Raw genomic sequence first — 19,602 nt, 5'->3', positions numbered from 1 at the left:
AAAAAAAAAACATACTTGCTGTAGTGTACAAGAATGTGTATAAATCCTATTTGATTTCCTAAATATATCAAAAAACAGTTCCAAGACCGACCGTCACTTCCCCATGCGAATTCCAATAAAAATAGACATAAAATAAGCAACGCAAACCAAAGTTTTAAAAAGAAAAGATATCTGACCTAAAATATAAAATAATACCATGTTTTAAAAAAAATAGACTTAAAATAAGCAACGCAAACCAAAGTTTTAAAAAGAAAAGATATCTGACCTAAAATATAAAATAATACCATTTTTTTTTTAATAGACTTTAAATAAGCAACGCAAACCAAAGTTTTAAAAAGAAAAGATATCTGACCTAAAATATAAAATAATACCATGTTTTAAAAAAAATAGACTTAAAATAAGCAACGCAAACCAAAGTTTTAAAAAGAAAAGATATCTGACCTAAAATATAAAATAATACCATGTTTTAAAAAAAATAGACTTAAAATAAGCAACGCAAACCAAAGTTTTAAAAAGAAAAGATATCTGACCTAAAATATAAAATAATACCATTTTTTTTTTTTAATACCCTTTAAATAAGCAACGCAAACCAAAGTTTTAAAAAGAAAAGATATCTGACCTAAAATATAAAATAATACCATTTTTTTTTTTAATAGACTTTAAATAAGCAACGCAAATCAAAGTTTTAAAAAGAAAAGATATCTGACCTAAAATATAAAATAATACCATTTTTTTTTTAATACTTTAAATAAGCAACGCAAATCAAAGTTTTAAAAAGAAAAGATATCTGACCTAAAATATAAAATAATACCATTTTTTTTTTTAATAGACTTTAAATAAGCAACGCAAATCAAAGTTTTAAAAAGAAAAGATATCTGACCTAAAATATAAAATAATACCATTTTTTTTTTTAATAGACTTTAAATAAGCAACGCAAATCAAAGTTTTAAAAAGAAAAGATATCTGACCTAAAATATAAAATAATACCATTTTTTTTTAATAGACTTTAAATAAGCAACGCAAATCAAAGTTTTAAAAAGAAAAGATATCTGACCTAAAATATAAAATAATACCATTTTTTTTTTTAATAGACTTTAAATAAGCAACGCAAATCAAAGTTTTAAAAAGAAAAGATATCTGACCTAAAATATAAAATAATACCATTTTTTTTTTAATAGACTTTAAATAAGCAACGCAAATCAAAGTTTTAAAAAGAAAAGATATCTGACCTAAAATATAAAATAATACCATTTTTTTTTTAATAGACTTTAAATAAGCAACGCAAATCAAAGTTTTAAAAAGAAAAGATATCTGACCTAAAATATAAAATAATACCATTTTTTTTTTAATAGACTTTAAATAAGCAACGCAAATCAAAGTTTTAAAAAGAAAAGATATCTGACCTAAAATATAAAATAATACCATTTTTTTTTTAATAGACTTTAAATAAGCAACGCAAATCAAAGTTTTAAAAAGAAAAGATATCTGACCTAAAATATAAAATAATACCATTTTTTTTTTTTAATAGACTTTAAATAAGCAACGCAAATCAAAGTTTTAAAAAGAAAAGATATCTGACCTAAAATATAAAATAATACCATTTTTTTTTTTTAATAGACTTTAAATAAGCAACGCAAATCAAAGTTTTAAAAAGAAAAGATATCTGACCTAAAATATAAAATAATACCATTTTTTTTTTTAATAGACTTTAAATAAGCAACGCAAACCAAAGTTTTAAAAAGAAAAGATATCTGACCTAAAATATAAAATAATACCATTTTTTTTTTTTAATAGACTTTAAATAAGCAACGCAAACCAAAGTTTTAAAAAGAAAAGATATCTGACCTAAAATATAAAATAATACCATTTTTTTTTTAATAGACTTTAAATAAGCAACGCAAACCAAAGTTTTAAAAAGAAAAGATATCTGACCTAAAATATAAAATAATACCATTTTTTTTTTTAATAGACTTTAAATAAGCAACGCAAACCAAAGTTTTAAAAAGAAAAGATATCTGACCTAAAATATAAAATAATACCATTTTTTTTTTTAATAGACTTTAAATAAGCAACGCAAACCAAAGTTTTAAAAAGAAAAGATATCTGACCTAAAATATAAAATAATACCATTTTTTTTTTTAATAGACTTTAAATAAGCAACGCAAACCAAAGTTTTAAAAAGAAAAGATATCTGACCTAAAATATAAAATAATACCATTTTTTTTTTTTAATAGACTTTAAATAAGCAACGCAAACCAAAGTTTTAAAAAGAAAAGATATCTGACCTAAAATATAAAATAATACCATTTTTTTTTTTAATAGACTTTAAATAAGCAACGCAAACCAAAGTTTTAAAAAGAAAAGATATCTGACCTAAAATATAAAATAATACCATTTTTTTTTTTAATAGACTTTAAATAAGCAACGCAAATCAAAGTTTTAAAAAGAAAAGATATCTGACCTAAAATATAAAATAATACCATTTTTTTTTTAATAGACTTTAAATAAGCAACGCAAATCAAAGTTTTAAAAAGAAAAGATATCTGACCTAAAATATAAAATAATACCATTTTTTTTTTTAATAGACTTTAAATAAGCAACGCAAATCAAAGTTTTAAAAAGAAAAGATATCTGACCTAAAATATAAAATAATACCATTTTTTTTTTTAATAGACTTTAAATAAGCAACGCAAATCAAAGTTTTAAAAAGAAAAGATATCTGACCTAAAATATAAAATAATACCATTTTTTTTTTTTAATAGACTTTAAATAAGCAACGCAAATCAAAGTTTTAAAAAGAAAAGATATCTGACCTAAAATATAAAATAATACCATTTTTTTTTTTTAATAGACTTTAAATAAGCAACGCAAATCAAAGTTTTAAAAAGAAAAGATATCTGACCTAAAATATAAAATAATACCATTTTTTTTTTAATAGACTTTAAATAAGCAACGCAAATCAAAGTTTTAAAAAGAAAAGATATCTGACCTAAAATATAAAATAATACCATGTTTTTAAAAGTAATTTTACAAAGCCAGAGAAAATCAAATAAACCGAATACTAAGAATGGAAGAACTTTTACGAGCTCTGGAATCGGAACGATGCCAACTTAAGCTATAATTTTCTAAACCATCGTAGTTTGCGATAGAAAATATATTTCTAGAAGGAAAACAACGAAGAAAATTATCATTATTACTATTATTATTATTATTAACTAAGTTGCAACCTTAGTTGGAAAAGCAGGATGCTATAAGCCCAAGGGCTCCAAAAGGGAAAAATAGCCCAGTGAGGAAAGGAAATAAGGAAATAAATAAACGATATGAGAAAAAATTAACAACAAAATATCTTAAAAACAGTAACATCAAGAGACATATGTCATATATACAATAATAAAAAGACTTATGTCAGCCTGTTCAACATAAAAAAGTTTGCTGCAACTTTGAACTCGTGAAGTTCTACCGATTCAATTACCAGATTAGGAAGATCATTCCACAACTTGGTCACAGCTGGAATAAAACTTTTAGAATACTTTAGAATCGTATAGAATGAAGACAAAGGAAAAATGAAAAGAGAATTTTGAAAGCTAAACTAGAAAGGAAAAATCAAATAAGTATTTCAAAGGATAAAAGTAACAATACTGAAAGCCAACAAAAACACCTAAAAAGATCTGGAATCAATGAACACAATATTTCGTCCCATTCCATTCAAAGTCTCTAAATGACCCCATGTCCAAACCCGGCCCCTACCCCCTATCCCCTTCCCATACATACCCCCCACTCCTCCCCTTCACCCCAATCCTATCAAGCAAAGGAAAGAATTCATGAAAATAATATCGAATTTCGTACTCACGAGAGATTTATTCGGAGCCCAGAGCAGCTTACCTGCGCCAAACGAACACACACACGCACACATCCGCATATCAAAGTTGACAAACTGAGCTCTTGCCCCGGGGAAAGTCCATAATACGATTTGGAATTATGCTGCATATTTACAGTTCTCACAGTGTTGATCTCTTGAATGAGTAAGGCGATATATTTTTATAGAAACCTTTTTTTATTATTATTATTTTGTCTGCAAAAATCCAATACGAATCTGGGTCAAGCCAATGCCTTGATGTAATGTCACATTGTCAAAATTTTCATGAAAACAAAAAACCGTAAATACCTGGCAACATCTATATATACGGTCGCCTGTATTTTACTGAAATATAGCTGAGAACAGTATATTTCTACTGAGAATTTCCCACGAAAATTACGGTTTTTTCTAACAATGCAGTAAACAAATTGTTTAGACACTATTGTTGGTTATGCTTAAACTACTTAGTTGTGTTCTAATGACTGACGCAATCCTGAGAGGACGAAGTACCTTTTTAGCTGTCAAGAGTTTCAAGGATTTTGGATGTCTCAGAAGACGTTTTTAGTCCATGCGCGGAGACTCCATTTGCTGTCGGTAGAGCAAATTAGTTTAAACGTTTAAAGTCTTTATGATCTCGTCCAACTTGTTCTTGAATTCTTTTATCATGTTACTTGGGGCAGTTATCAAACTAACCATGGTAGGAATAGTTTAAAAAGTTAAGTATTAGTAAAAGTTTAAAACATGGTCTAACCACAATTTTACTTATATAAAGGTACATTTTTCGTAGTATTAAGTCTTTTATTTATTATTTTACATCACATTTTGATAGTAAATTCTTCATGTTGATCTAAATTGCCTTGTGAACGTTTTGTAATAGTTAACGTGAACCTTATAAATCAAAGACTACTGCTACACACAACAAATAATAATAAGATACTTTATCACATAAAACAAGATGCAGTTATTCTATTGTTCTTCATGAGAGAGAGAGAGAGAGAGAGAGAGAGAGAGAGAGAGAGAGAGAGAGAGAGAGAGAGAGAGAGAGAGAGGGGATGGCCTTGACAGCTGCACCACCAGCTCTATAACAAAAAATCAATCAATCAATCAATCAGCTAAACCGTCACTCAATCAATCACGAGCGACACGTTAATATGGCTGCATTGATGAGTGAACCAGGATTGAAATTTGGCTTTTACAGAACTTCTGTGTCTTTCGAACTCTTTTGTAATTAACTAAACGAGTTATCCACTGCAGTATGTTTGTTCGTGGATATTCATTGCAAGGTAGGGTTGTAGTGGCCGATGTACAGTAGGTAGTAGGTTGGTCAGAGTACCAGCCACCCGTTGAAATACTACCGCTTGAGAGTTTGGGGGTCCTTTGACTGGCCAGACAGTACTACATTGGATCATTCTCTCTGGTTATGGTTCATTTCCCCTTTGCCTACACATACACCGAATAGTCTGGCCTATTCTTTACATATTCTCCTCTGTTCTCATACACCTGACAACACTTGAGATTACCAAACAATTCTTCACCCAAGGGGTTAACTACTGCACTGTAGTTGTTCGGTGGCCACTTTCCTCTTGGTAAGGGTAGAAGAGACTCTTCAGCTATGATAAGCAGTTCTTCTAGGAGGACACTCCAAAATCAAACCATTGTTCTCTAGTCTAGAGTAGTGCCATAGCCTCTGTACCATGGTCTTCCACTATCTTGGATGAGAGTTCTCTTGCTTGAGGGTACACTCAGGCACACTACTCACTCTTATTTCTCTTCCTCTTGTTTTGTTACATTTTTATACTTTATATAGGATATGTTTATTTTAAAGTTACTGTTCCTGAAATATTTCATTTTTCGTTGTTTCCTTTCCTCACTGGGCTATTTTCCCTGTTGGAGCCCCTGGGCTTATAGCATCCTGCTTTCCCAACTAGGGTTGTAGCTTAGCAAATAATAATAATAATAATGTGGTAACGTCCCTAACTGGTGAACGCCAGACTGGGGTTCGAGTCCCGCTCAAACTAGATAGTTTCTTTGGTTGCTGTAATCTTACCATCCTTGTGAGCTAAGGGTGGGGGTTTGGGGGAGCCAATAGGTCTATCTACTGAGTCATCAGCAACCATTGTCTGGTCCTCTTTGGTCTTACCTTGGGTGGAGAAGGGGCTTGGGCGCTGATCATATGTATATATGGTCAGTCTATTGCATTGTCCTGCTTGATAAGACAATGTCCCTGTCCCTTACCTCTGCCATTCATGAGCGGCCTTTAAACCTTTAAAAAGAAATAGTCTTCTCCTATCACTGTTCACAATACAGATATATTTACTTGTTATTTCTCGGCTAATCCATTTGTGATTCTTTCTAGTTTATAGAAACAATAATTGGTTATTCTTACATTTTACAATCATAAGTGCATCCAAATGTTTTTGAGAAATCTCACATTAATTTTTTTATGTATTCTCACATAAATGTTTCATGTATTCTCATAAATGTTTTTGTGCAGTATCACATGTTTTTGTGCGGTCTCATATGTGTTTGCATAATCTCACATAAATGTTTTTATATATTCTCGCATAAATGTTTTTGTGCAATCCCACATAAATGCTTTAGTGTAATCTCACATAAATGTTTTCGTGCAATCTCACATACAATATATGTTTTTGCGTAATCTTACATAAATGTTTTATGTATCTTAACATAAATGTTATTGTACAATCTCACAAATGTTTTTGTGTAATCCCATATAAATGATTTTGCGTGATCTCACATAGATGTTTTTATGTATTCTCATATACTTGTTTTTTGGGCAATCTCACATGTTTTTGTGTAATCTCACATAAATGTTTATATGTATTCTCACATACTTGTTTTTTGGGCAATCTCACATGTCTTTGTGAAATCTCACATAAATGTTTTTACGTATTCTCACATAAATTTTTTAAAGTATTCTCACATAAATGTCTTTGTGCAATCTCACATAAATGTTTTTAAGTATTCTCGCATGTGCTTCTGGCTTTTAAGTAACAGAACAAGTGAGGGCTATACATGATTAGGTACTGTCGTCATAAATATATGAAATTTACCCTGAAAACATTTCTAAAAAAACCTTTCAACTGTTCTTATGAGTCATTTTTAATAATAGCCAAGACACCTGACCATCCCACACAGCTCACTATCAATGCCCAGACTTGTCAAGCGTATCTGTATACCTTACTTGTCAAGATGGATGGGGGGGGGGCCGAATTGAGGAATTACAACGACTATAGTCAATTCATTTTAGTGAGGCAGATTTGCACCGACTCGCAAGAGTGCCCTTTTAGCTCGCAAAAGTTTCCTAATAGCTGATTGGTCGGACTAAAATACTTCCGACCAATCAGCATTCAGGAAAGTTTTCGAGCTAAAAGGGCACCAATTCTTTTTAGTGAGGCAGATTTCCACCGACTCGCAGGGGTGCCCTTTCCTAATAGCTGATGGGTCGGAGAAAAATACTTCCGACCAATTAGCTATCAGGAAACTTTTCCGAGCTGAAAGGGCACCCCTGCGAGTCGGTGCAAATCTGCCTCACCAAAATGAATTGACTATAGTAACTGGCTCCTTTGAGAGGGCTTAACTCACGACCTCATTAGGGTACGAGAAAGACCGAACTGGTGGGCAAACATATCTCCGATCTCTGCAATCAATGTTGGTAGATAGAACGCCATGCGTATTCTACTGTGCATCTTGTTAATAAAAAAAAAAAAATAAATAAAAAAAAAATTAGAAAGTTTCACTTTTCAATATTTTGACTATTACATGATGACATTGATGTTTCGTGGAGAATGATGTGCTGCTTTGTTAAATTAAGATGAAATATATATTCTCTCTCTCTCTCTCTCTCTCTCTCTCTCTCTCTCTCTCTCTCTCTCTCTCTCTCTCTCTCTCTCTCTCTCTCTCTCTCTCTCTCATGATTTATTTATCATAGCAGGCGTATGAATATATATATATATATATATATATATATATATATATATATATATATATATATATATATATATATATATATATATATATATATATACACATACATACATATACATAAATATATGCATACACACACACACACACACACACACACACACACACACACACATATATATATATATATATATATATATATATATATATATATATATATATATATATATATATATATATATATATATACAAAAAACACAAAATGCTCCAAAGAAGAAACTTGGTCACCTCATGATCCCAGGCAGGAGGATCCTTTATATATATATATATATATATATATATATATATATATATATATATATATATATATATATATATATATATATATATATATATATATATATAGTATGTATATACATATATACATACATACATATATACAAATAACACAAAATTCTCCAAAGAAGAAACTAGGTCACCTCATGACCCCAGGCAGGAGGATCTCCCTTTAAAGAGACGCCAAGAACAAGAAAAAGAAAAAACAAACATTAAACTTCTTCCCAAACTTTAAGACTTCGCGATGATAAACTTCTTGATCGAAAAGAATTTTTTTCCGTCGCCGAGTTTTAAAGTTGCAGTTCTCGGGTGCGTCTTCAAGCTGTCCTAACCCGAAGGACTTTGCGTTTAATTCGGTTTCTTTTTATTTCGTGATGATATTAGGTCGAGTTGGATTTTGTTTCGGTGGATTTTTTTTTTTTATTATTCATTTTCTTTTATTGGATACATGGGATCCTGCTTTTCCAACTAGGGTTGTAGCTCAGCTAATAATAATAATAATAATATTAATAATAATAATAATAATAATGATAATGATAATGATGATGATGATGATGATTATAATCTTGATAACAACAACAACAACAACAACAACAACAACAATAATAAAATAATAATAATCATCATCATAATCATGATAATATTTTGCAATAATAATAATAACAATTTGCAACGTTGGATTTTACCCCAGATTACACATTCTTTTTTAAATTGTCGTAATTACGGTAAATTCGGAATGCGTATTGATGAATGATGTATATCCCACACGTGGAAATAATAATCAGCTGATTTCTTCTTCTGCACGTGAAGAGAGGTCTAGTGGTAATCTTATAGCAGATTTAATTTAGGGAAAGTTACTTATTTCTATTATTCTTCTATAACAGAAAGTATAATATCTTTGCCGACGATTATAAGATAAACTTCCGAATGATTATTATGATTATTCTGTGAGAGAAATGGTCAGCTGATTTTGACATTCGTCATCGGTGAAGAAAGTACGTCCATAAATACATCTTATTGTATTTCAGTAATATAATTTGACCCTCTCGATATTTTCTATCAAATAGAATATTCCCCGTATTGATTATAAAAATATATATATACATATAATATTATTCAAGTTCCGTTTAGTATCTTTGAAATTTTTTAAACAAATAGAATATTTCCAGTATTGGTTAGAAAAAAAATATACGTATAATATTCAAGTTCGGATTGGTGTCTTTGCAAGAATAATTTTTTTTTTATCAAATAGAATATTTCTAGTAATGATTAGAAAAAACATACGTATAATATTATTCAACTTCCGATTAGTGTCTTTGCAAGGATAAATAAATAATGATTTTATCCTTGTCTTTATGATTTTTCAATTTCCTTACGTAAGCATGAGGAAAGCCACCGAAAAATAACAAAATTAAAATTTACACCGACTCGACACAAATGACATCCTTTTACAATAGATATAACATAGGATTTATGAATTTTGACCGGGGGCTGGGGCTAGAGAGACCATTCACCATAGAGGTATAACTTGCTGAAACAGAGAAGTTGCAACTAGAGGGACACTCGGCAGAGCGCAGACCTCCGCCAAGGCATGTTATTTCTCGACCTTTTGCTTGACCTTGACCTCCTACCTTAATATATATTAATTGGTGTGGATTTCCATACACTCAAATATGAACCAAGTTTAAAGTCTGTGACAGCGATGTCCAAACTTATTCCTGATTACGTGAATTGGACATGTTGCTTAACCATGACCTTGACATTTGACCTTGACCTTCGAAAATGTAGTCATTTGCAGCTTTTTACATAATAGTTAATCCCTGCAAGTTTCAATGCCATTAAAATTGTGGCCATGAATCTTACTACAAACAAACAAACACACAAACAAACACACAAAAAGGGGGTAAACATTACCTCCTTCCAACTTCGTTGGCGGGCCAAGGTAATAAGAAGCAAAAATTGATGCGTTTGACAGCAAGATAGAAGAACCGTATACAGAGAAGAAAGATAAAAAGTGGATGCAACTGAGGCCGGAAGGACGCTGCAAAGACCCTACAGTAATGCCTACAGTACACGTGCAAGAGGTGCACTGAAAGCACAACCAACTGAGAGGCTAGAACAAAGAAGGATGATATGGATATCTTTAGACAACATCCGGTCTTTTATTTTCCCCATTGTCTGTGCAATTTCGGAGAACGAATATGAAAGCAATTTGCATTCCACGAATTTTCCATGTTATTATCGCGTCTTTTATCAGCAATTTGAAAGTAAAAAAGATTAGAGAAGATTTTATTGCCATCTATGTGTAATTTCTACAAATGCATTTTTGTTATTCCTAGCAATGGCTTAATTTATGATTTTGAACTGCATTGACGTTTGGCTGTTTCTTTTTATTAAACTGAGAGTTTTTCTTTTTATTTCCATATGGAATTGACTGGGGTCCTATCGAAACGTTGTCAAGCATTTAACTGTTTTTCATACCTTCGAAGATTGGATTGGAATGATTAATTTGCGCCATATAGCTAACCGTCAGGGCTGGGGAGGCCATTCAGTGAAGAAACTCTACCTCGTTGCACTATACAAAAAAGGTTTAATGGTCACTCATGAATGGCAGAGGCAAAGGACAGGCTAATGCTCTAAAGACTGACTATATATACATATGTTAGTGACCAAACCCCATCTCCATCAATCTAGGACCAGTAGCAATTAATAATAATAATAATAATAATAATAATAATAATAATAATAATAATAATAATAATAATAATAATAATAATAATAATAATAATAACAACAGGAAGAACTAAGCCTCCTCAAACCCGCCATCCGTAGCTCACAAGGGTGGTAAAGTAGTAGACACTTAAAAACTCTCTAGCTCCAGCGGGTCACGAACTCTTGTCAACAGGTCTATAGGCAAGGACGTTTCCCAAAGGCTGCAACAACAAGGTAAGAGAGAAGAAATGCAGAAGGACCTAAAGTGTAGTAGATGGTGTTAAATTCCGTCAGATTAGAACCAAACAGGATTCAAAATCCCTTAATCAATGCCTACAGTCCACCGTGTGAGGTTAACTGATGACAATAACCATCCACTCGGGGTTAACCTAACACTAACAGCAACGTTTAATTGTTTGAATCCTGGAGAAGTATTCAATATTAGCAATGTGACCCACTTTCCCCTCACCATTTTCTTACAATGAAATTATAAAAGTGTCATTAAGTGTTTTTGATGTCATATTCTCTAATAAACGTTATCGCCCTCCTTAACATTATGATTGTACCCCTGGCAATGCTATGATGTTTTTGCGATAGGCAATACCTTATTGTCTTCATATTTAGCAACATTCTTTCGTCAAAGGCAACATTTGATTGCCAATATCCTTGAAGAAACGTTTCATATCTCCAACATCATTTCTCGCTTGTATGGCACAACAACGAATGTCAATCAAATAAGTTTTAATATTTTTACCCTAGAATAATTATAACGCTGCTTCATAAACGTTACATCGTGTTGATGCAGCTGGTATCATTGTTATTACTAAGAATAATATTCTATATTTTACCATTAAATAAATGTTTTTCAATCCCAACGTTGCATTCCTTCTATCATCAACAAAAAAGGACTCGATACTGAAAATGTTTAGCAACAGAAACAATCCCTTTTCTGTACTATTAATAAAAAGTACTTCAAAACATTGCTTATACACAATAACAATTTACAGCCTCCAAACATTTTCCCAAGGCAGTTTTCTCTCCACATCAACAACAGCAAGTCATACTCGTCTACACCTTCAAAGAAACGTTTTCCTTAAGCTTCAAGCGACATTGTTTGTTGCCATCAGCACCAACGTTTCCTTGTTTGTACTATCAAATAACACGCGTAACTGCTTCGAAACCTTTTTGGGAAGCAACGTTACATTGCTTATACCATAAGAAACTTAATACCTCCAAACGTTTTCGCCCCATCAACAATACCAAGTCATCCTCGTTTCTACCTTCGAAAAGATCGTTTTCCCCAAGTCATAGCGCTTATTACCCACAGCACCAACGTTTCCTTGTCTGTACTGTCAACTAAAACATATAACTTCTTCAAAAATATTTTCTCACGGCAACATTTCATCAAGTATGCCATCAGCAAAAACAACTTGCTGTTTCAATATGTTTTCCTACAGCAACGTTTTCTCCCCCAGCAACAGCAAGTCAACCCTGTCTCCAAACATTTTCCCCTTTGCCATAAACAACAGCAAGTCATCGTCGTGTCTACCTTTAAAAAAAAAACGTTTCCCCTTAACCTAGACGTCATTAAGTCTATTGCCCTCAGCCCAAACAAACGTTTCCTTGTCCAGTCCTGGGGAAAAACGTTTCCCTTAACCTAGGTGTCATCACGTCTATTGCCCTCAGCCCCAACCAACGTTTCCTTGTACAGTCCTGGGGAAAAACTTTTCCCTTAACCTAGACATCATCACGTCTATTGCCCTCAGCCCCAACCAACGTTTCCTTGTCCAGTCCTGGGACAAACTTTTCCCTTAACCTAGGTGTCATCACGTCTATTGCCCTCAGCCCCAACCAACGTTTCCTTGTCCAGTCCTGGAAAAAACTTTTCCCTTAACCTAGGTGTCATCACGTCTATTGCCCTCAGCCCCAACCAACGTTTCCTTGTCCAGTCCTGGGGAAAAACTTTTCCCTTAACCTAGACATCATCACGTCTATTGCCCTCAGCCCCAACCAACGTTTCCTTGTCCAGTCCTGGGAAAAAACTTTTCCCTTAACCTAGGTGTCATCACGTCTATTGCCCTCAGCCCCAACCAACGTTTCCTTGTCCAGTCCTGGGGAAAAACTTTTCCCTTAACCTAGACATCATCACGTCTATTGCCCTCAGCCCCCACCAACGTTTCCTTGTCCAGTCCTGGGGAAAAAACGTTTTCCCTAACCTAGACATCATCCCGTCTATTGCCCTCAGCCCCAACCAACATTTCCTTGTCCAGTCCTGGGGAAAAACTTTTCCCTTAACCTAGACATCAACACGTCTATTGCCCTCAGCCCCCACCAACGTTTCCTTGTCCAGTCCTGGGGAAAAAACGTTTTCCCTAACCTAGACATCATCACGTCTATTGCCCTCAGCCCCAACCAACGTTTCCTTGTCCAGTCCTGGGGAAAAACTTTTCCCTTAACCTAGACATCATCACGTCTATTGCCCTCAGCCCCCACCAACGTTTCCTTGTCCAGTCCTGGAAAAAAACTTTTCCCTTAACCTAGGTGTCATCACGTCTATTGCCCTCAGCCCCAACCAACGTTTCCTTGTCCAGTCCTAGGGAAAAACTTTTCCCTTAACCTAGACATCATCACGTCTACTGCCCTCAGCCCCAACCAACGTTTCCTTGTCCAGTCCTGGGGAAAAAACTTTTCCCTTAACCTAGGTGTCATCACGTCTATTGCCCTCAGCCCAAACCAACGTTTCCTTGTCCAGTCCTGGGGAAAAACTTTTCCCTTAACCTAAGTGTCATCACGTCTATTGCCCTCAACCCAAACCAACGTTTCCTTGTCCAGTCCTGGGGAAAAACTTTTCCCTTAACCTAGACATCATCACGTCTATTGCCCTCAGCCCCAACCAACGTTTCCTTGTCCAGTCCTGGGAAAAAACTTTTCCCTTAACCTAGGTGTCCTCACGTCTATTGCCCTCAGCCCCAACCAACGTTTCCTTGTCCAGTCCTGGGGAAAAAACGTTTTCCCTAACCTGGACATCATCACGTCTATTGCCCTCAGCCCAAACCAACGTTTCCTTGTCCAGTCCTGGGGAAAAAACGTTTCCCCTAATCTAGACATCATCACGTCTATTGCCCTCAGCCCCAACCAACGTTTCCTTGTCCAGTCCTGGGAAAAAACTTTTCCCTTAACCTAGGTGTCATCACGTCTATTGCCCTCAGCCCCAACCAACGTTTCCTTGTCCAGTCCTGGGGAAAAAACGTTTTCCCTAACCTAGACATCATCACGTCTATTGCCCTCAGCCCAAACCAACGTTTCCTTGTCCAGTCCTGGGGAAAAAACGTTTCCCCTAACCTACACATCATCACGTCTATTGCCCTCAACCCCAACCAACGTTTCCTTGTCCAGTCCTGGGAAAAAACTTTTCCCTTAACCTAGGTGTCATCACGTCTATTGTCCTCAGCCCCAACCAATGTTTCCTTGTCCAGTCCTGGGAAAAAACTTTTCCCTTAACCTAGGTGTCATCACGTCTATTGCCCTCAGCCCCAACCAACGTTTCCTTGTCCAGTCCTGGGGAAAAAACGTTTTCCCTAACCTAGACATCATCACGTCTATTGCCCTCAGCCCCAACCAACGTTTCCTTGTCCAGTCCTGGGAAAAAACGTTTCCCCTAACCTAGACATCATCACGTCTATTGCCCTCAGCCCAAACCAACGTTTCCTTGTCCAGTCCTGGGGAAAAACTTTTCCCTTAACCTAGACATCATCACGTCTATTGCCCTCAGCCCCCACCAACGTTTCCTTGTCCAGTCCTGGGGAAAAAACGTTTTCCCTAACCTAGACATCATCACGTCTATTGCCCTCAGCCCCAACCAACATTTCCTTGTCCAGTCCTGGGGAAAAACTTTTCCCTTAACCTAGACATCAACACGTCTATTGCCCTCAGCCCCCACCAACGTTTCCTTGTCCAGTCCTGGGGAAAAAACGTTTTCCCTAACCTAGACATCATCACGTCTATTGCCCTCAGCCCCAACCAACGTTTCCTTGTCCAGTCCTGGGGAAAAACTTTTCCCTTAACCTAGACATCATCACGTCTATTGCCCTCAGCCCCCACCAACGTTTCCTTGTCCAGTCCTGGAAAAAAACTTTTCCCTTAACCTAGGTGTCATCACGTCTATTGCCCTCAGCCCCAACCAACGTTTCCTTGTCCAGTCCTGGGAAAAAACGTTTCCCCTAACCTAGACATCATCACGTCTATTGCCCTCAGCCCCAACCAACGTTTCTTTGTCCAGTCCTGGGAAAAAACTTTTCCCTTAACCTAGGTGTCATCACGTCTATTGCCCTCAGCCCAAACCAACGTTTCCTTGTCCAGTCCTGGGAAAAAACGTTTCCCCTAACCTAGACATCATCACGTCTATTGCCCTCAGCCCAAACCAACGTTTCCTTGTCCAGTCCTGGGAAAAAACTTTTCCCTTAACCTAGGTGTCATCACGTCTATTGCCCTAAGCCCCAACCAACGTTTCCTTGTCCAGTCCTGGGGAAAAAACGTTTTCCCTAACCTAGACATCATCACGTCTATTGCCCTCAGCCCCAACCAACGTTTCCTTGTCCAGTCCTGGGGAAAAAACGTTTTCCCTAACCTAGACATCATCACGTCTATTGCCCTCAGCCCCAACCAACGTTTCCTTGTCCAGTCCTGGGAAAAAATGTTTCCCCTAACCTAGACATCATCACGTCTATTGCCCTCAGCCCAAACCAACATTTCCTTGTCGAGTCCTGGGAAAAAACGTTTCCCCTAACCTAGACATCATCACGTCTATTGCCCTCAGCCCAAACCAACATTTCCTTGTCCAGTCCTGGGGAAAAACGTTTCCCCTAACCTAGACATCATCACGTCTATTGCCCTCAGCCCAAACCAACGTTTCCTTGTCCAGTCCTGGGAAAAAACGTTTCCCCTAACCTAGACATCATCACGTCTATTGCCCTCAGCCCCAACCAACGTTTCCTTGTCCAGTCCTGGGAAAAAACTTTTCCCTTAACCTAGGTGTCATCACGTCTATTGCCCTCAGCCCCAACCAACGTTTCCTTGTCCAGTCCTGGGGAAAAAACGTTTTCCCTAACCTAGACATCATCACGTCTATTGCCCTCAGCCCAAACCAACGTTTCCTTGTCCAGTCCTGGGGAAAAACGTTTCCCCTAACCTAGGTGTCATCACGTCTATTGCCCTCAGCCCCAACCAACGTTTCCTTGTCCAGTCCTGGGGAAAAAACGTTTTCCCTAACCTAGACATCATCACGTCTATTGCCCTCAGCCCAAACCAACGTTTCCTTGTCCAGTCCTGGGGAAAAAACGTTTCCCCTAACCTAGACATCATCACGTCTATTGCCCTCAGCCCAAACCAACGTTTCCTTATCCAGTCCTGGGGAAAAACGTTTCCCCTAACGTAGACATCATCACGTCTATTGCCCTCAGCCCAAACCAACGTTTCCTTGTCGAGTCCTGGGAAAAAACATTTCCCCTAACCTAGACATCATCACGTCTATTGCCCTCAGCCCAAACCAACGTTTCCTTGTCCAGTCCTGGGGAAAAACGTTTCCCCTAACCTAGACATCATCACGTCTATTGCCCTCAGCCCAAACAAACGTTTCCTTGTCCAGTCCTGGGAAAAAACGTTTCCCCTAACCTAGACATCATCACGTCTATTGCCCTCAGCCCCAACCAACGTTTCCTTGTCCAGTCCTGGGAAAAAACTTTTCCCTTAACCTAGGTATCATCACGTCTATTGCCCTCAGCCCCAACCAACGTTTCCTTGTCCAGTCCTGGGGAAAAAACGTTTTCCCTAACCTAGACATCATCACGTCTATTGCCCTCAGCTCAAACCAACGTTTCCTTGTCCAGTCCTGGGGAAAAAACGTTTCCCCTAACCTAGACATCATCACGTCTATTGCCCTCAGCCCAAACCAACGTTTCCTTGTCCAGTCCTGGGAAAAAACGTTTCCCCTAACCTAGACATCATCACGTCTATTGCCCTCAGCCCAAACCAACGTTTCCTTGTCGAGTCCTGGGAAAAAACGTTTCCCCTAACCTAGACATCATCACGTCTATTGCCCTCAGCCCAAACCAACGTTTCCTTGTCCAGTCCTGGGGAAAAACGTTTCCCCTAACCTAGACATCATCACGTCTATTGCCCTCAGCCCAAACCAACGTTTCCTTGTCCAGTCCTGGGAAAAAACGTTTCCCCTAACCTAGACATCATCACGTCTATTGCCCTCAGCCCAAACCAACGTTTCCTTGTCCAGTCCTGGGAAAAAAAGTTTCCCCTAACCTAGACATCATCACGTCTATTGCCCTCAGCCCAAACCAACGTTTCCTTGTCCAGTCCTGGGGAAAAAACGTTTCCCCTAACCTAGACATCATCACGTCTATTGCCCTCAGCCCAAACCAACGTTTCCTTGTCCAGTCCTGGGAAAAAACGTTTCCCCTAACCTAGACATCATCACGTCTATTGCCCTCAGCCCAAACCAACGTTTCCTTGTCCAGTCCTGGGGAAAAAACGTTTCCCCTAACCTAGACATCATCACGTCTATTGCCCTCAGCCCAAACCAACGTTTCCTTGTCCAGTCCTGGGAAAAAACGTTTTCCCTAACCTAGACATCATCACGTCTATTGCCCTCAGCCCAAACCAATGTTTCCTTGTCCAGTCCTGGGGAAAAACGTTTCCCCTAACCTAGACATCATCACGTCTATTGCCCTCAGCCCAAACCAACGTTTCCTTGTCCAGTCCTGGGGAAAAACGTTTTCCCTAACCTAAACATCATCACGTCTATTGCCCTCAGCCCAAACCAACGTTTCCTTGTCAGTCCTGGGGAAAAAACGTTTTCCCTAACCTAGACATCATCACGTCTATTGCCCTCAGCCCAAACCAACGTTTCCTTGTCCAGTCCTGGGAAAAAACGTTTTCCCTAACCTAGACATCATTACGTCTATTGCCCTCAGCCCAAACCAACGTTTCCTTGTCCAGTCCTGGGGAAAAAACGTTTCCCCTAACCTAGACATCATCACGTCTATTGCCCTCAGCCCCAACCAACGTTTCCTTGTCCAGTCCTGGGGAAAAAACGTTTTCCCTAACCTAGACATCATCACGACTATTGCCCTCAGCCCAAACCAACGTTTCCTTGTCCAGTCCTGGGGAAAAAACGTTTCCCCTAACCTAGACATCATCACGTCTATTGCCCTCAGCCCAAACCAACGTTTCCTTGTCCAGTCCTGGGGAAAAAAACGCTTCCCCTAACCTAAAAGTCATCACGTCTATTGCCCTCAGCCCCAACCAACGTTTCCTTGCCCAGTCCTGAGGAAAAAACGTTTCCCTTAACCTAGACGTCATCACCACTATTGCCCTCAGCCCTAATCAACGTTTCCTTGTTCAATCCTGGGAAAATAACGTTTTACCTAACCTACACTTCATCACGTCTATTGCCCTCAGCCCCATACCAATGTTTCCTTGTCCAGTCCTGGGGAAAAAAACGTTTCCCTTAACCTAGACGTCATCACGTCTATTGCCCTCAGCCCCAACCAACGTTTCCTTGTCCAGTCCTGAGAAAAAAACGTTTCGCTTAACCTAGACGTCATCACGTCTATTGCCCTCAGCCCTAATCAACGTTTCCTTGTCCAGTCCTGGGAAAATAACGTTTTACCTAACCTACACTTCATCACGTCTATTGCCCTCAGCCCCATACCAATGTTTCCTTGTCAGGTCCTGGGGAAAAAACGTTTCCCTTAACCTAGACGTCATCACGTCTATTGCCCTCAGCCCCAACCAACGTTTCCTTGTCCAGTCCTGGGAAAAAAACGTTTTGCTTAACCTAGACGTCATCACGTCTATTGCCCTCAGCCCTAATCAACGTTTCCTTGTTCAGTCCTGGGAAAATAACGTTTTACCTAACCTACACTTCATCACGTCTATTGCCCTCAGCCTCATACCAATGTTTCCTTGTCCAGTCCTGGGGAAAAAACGTTTCGCTTAACCTAGACGTCATCACGTCTATTGCCCTCAGCCCTAATCAACGTTTCCTTGTCCAGTCCTGGGAAAATAACGTTTTACCTAACCTACACTTCCTCACGTCTATTGCCCTCAGCCCCATACCAATGTTTCCTTGTCCAGTCCTGGGGAAAAACGTTTCCCTTAACCTAGACATCATCACGTCTATTGCCCTCAGCCCCAACCAACGTTTCCTTGTCCAGTCCTGGGAAAAAAAAAGTTTCCCCTAACCTAGACGTCATCACGTCTATTGCCCTCAGCCGCAACCAACGTTTCCTTGTCCAGTCCAGGGACAAAACACGTTTCCCCTAACCTAGACGTCATCACGTCTATTGCCCTCAGCCCCAACCAACGTTTCCTTGTCAAGTCCTGGGGAAAAAAAGTTTCCCCTAACCTAGATGTCATCATGTCTATTGCCCTCAGCTCCAACCAACGTTTCCTTGTCCAATCCTGGGGAAAAAACGTTTCCCCTAACCTAAAAGTCATCACGTCTATTGCTTTCAGCCCCAACCAACGTTTCCTTGTCCAGTCCTGAGAAAAAAACGTTTCGCTTAACCTAGACGTCATCATGTCTATTGCCCTCAGCCCCAACCAATGTTTCCTTGTCCAGTTCTGGAAAAAACACGTTTCCCCTAACCTAGACGTCACCACGTCTATTGCCCTCAGCCCCAACCAACGTGTCCTTGTCCAGTCTTGAGAAAAAACACGTTTCCCCTAACCTAGACGTC

This window comes from Palaemon carinicauda, chromosome 27 (genome assembly GCF_036898095.1).
Source record: "Palaemon carinicauda isolate YSFRI2023 chromosome 27, ASM3689809v2, whole genome shotgun sequence".
NCBI lineage: Eukaryota > Metazoa > Arthropoda > Malacostraca > Decapoda > Palaemonidae > Palaemon > Palaemon carinicauda.
The sequence above is the reverse complement of the archived record's forward strand: the minus strand, read 5'-3'. Positions refer to the sequence as shown.